The following is a 1,193-nucleotide window of genomic DNA, read 5'->3' on the forward strand; positions in this document are numbered from 1 at the left end:
CCCCCCCCACCTTAGTCCCAAAGTGGGTTTTGCCTTATAGATGCCACAGGGCACAGCTCCGTTGTTGCCATTGGCTTTTCCCAAGTCATGCAGCAAGAACTCCAGAAGGTTCTTCCTCCATCAGCCAGGCGGTGCCCAAGACCCTGGGGCAGCAGCCGACTCCTGAAGAAAAGTCTGTGCCTGTGGGCACCTCTGTCTCCGCCCTCCATGGACATGATGCCACCAGGCCTTCTGTTGCACTTTGGACAAAGGCTGCATCTGAACCAGAAGGGTTTTCTTATACTCACCTTGATGTGAGGGTTTTTCTCAAAACAGCAGTTGCTGCCAGGGGAAGGGAGGGAGGCTTTATTTATTCCCACAGTTTATACTGGGTCTTTTGGAATTACTGTTTTTCCTGAATTTTCCTCTGGCAGCGGGTGTGTCATTGAGCCTGCCATCTTCCAAAGCCTTACTTCCCCAAGCTGCCAGCCAGGAGGTGATAACTATCCTCTCAGAGTTTCTCTTGGCTCTTTTTTTTTTTTGAGGTCTTCCCACCCCCCCAACGAACAAAGATTCTTGCTGGTAAAGGAAGCCTGGTAAAGAAATGTCATAATGGTTTTTGAACAAGATCCTGCCCTGTGATGTAGCAGCCACCCCGGCCCAGAGAGATGATAAGTGGAGGTGGGCGAGAGTACTCACCCACCCACCCGAGGTTGGCCCGGTGCTCTGCCCCCACCACCCCTGCCGTCTGATCTGGGTAGATGTCTCTAGGTGGGCTGACCCATGTGCAATAAGAACACAGATCCTAAAGGATCCCCTGAGAAGCTGTTATTTCTTGAATTAGAATTCTAAAATTGTACATCTATAAATATATGTTTATTATGTGATTGGCCTCAGTGGGTCTGCATTGAACAAGGGGGCTGAGGTGATGGGCCACAAACACCTGTTGCTACTGACCCCACCTAGGAGTCTGGTGACAGTCCCAATGTCCTCCTCACCCGTTGCCCCAGCTGACGGCCACTTAGGTCACAAGTGTTGTTCCAAGGCTGACTCCATCCAGGCAAAGGGTAAGGGGCTTAATCAGGCTGGGATCCTGGGGTTCCCTGATAACCTCTGGTTCCCCCTGTTCTGCTCCCTCTCCATCCCTGCGGTGAGCAAAACGTTCAGAAGCTCCCCCTTCCCCAGCCAGGAGCTAGAGCCCCCTCCCGATCCAG

At 52.3% G+C, this 1,193-nt stretch overlaps 1 protein-coding gene across 5 annotated transcripts in view; it reads left to right on the plus strand.

The window, feature by feature from the left end:
* Positions 1–866, plus strand: part of DNAJB12 (DnaJ heat shock protein family (Hsp40) member B12) — an 18,148-nt gene extending 17,282 nt beyond the window's left edge. For 4 of the 5 annotated variants that reach the window (XR_013338658.1, XR_013338661.1, XR_013338662.1 and 1 more), the window contains exon 10: positions 41–866. The gene's annotated coding sequence lies outside the window, so the exon portion shown is untranslated. The remainder of the gene's footprint in view (positions 1–40) is intronic. The other variant, XR_013338659.1, reaches the window with a different exon arrangement.
* Positions 867–1,193: the final 327 nt, after the last annotated feature.

Source organism: Crocuta crocuta, unplaced genomic scaffold (assembly GCF_008692635.1).
Source record: "Crocuta crocuta isolate KB4526 unplaced genomic scaffold, BGI_CrCroc_1.0 scaffold167, whole genome shotgun sequence".
Taxonomy (NCBI): Eukaryota; Metazoa; Chordata; class Mammalia; order Carnivora; family Hyaenidae; genus Crocuta; species Crocuta crocuta.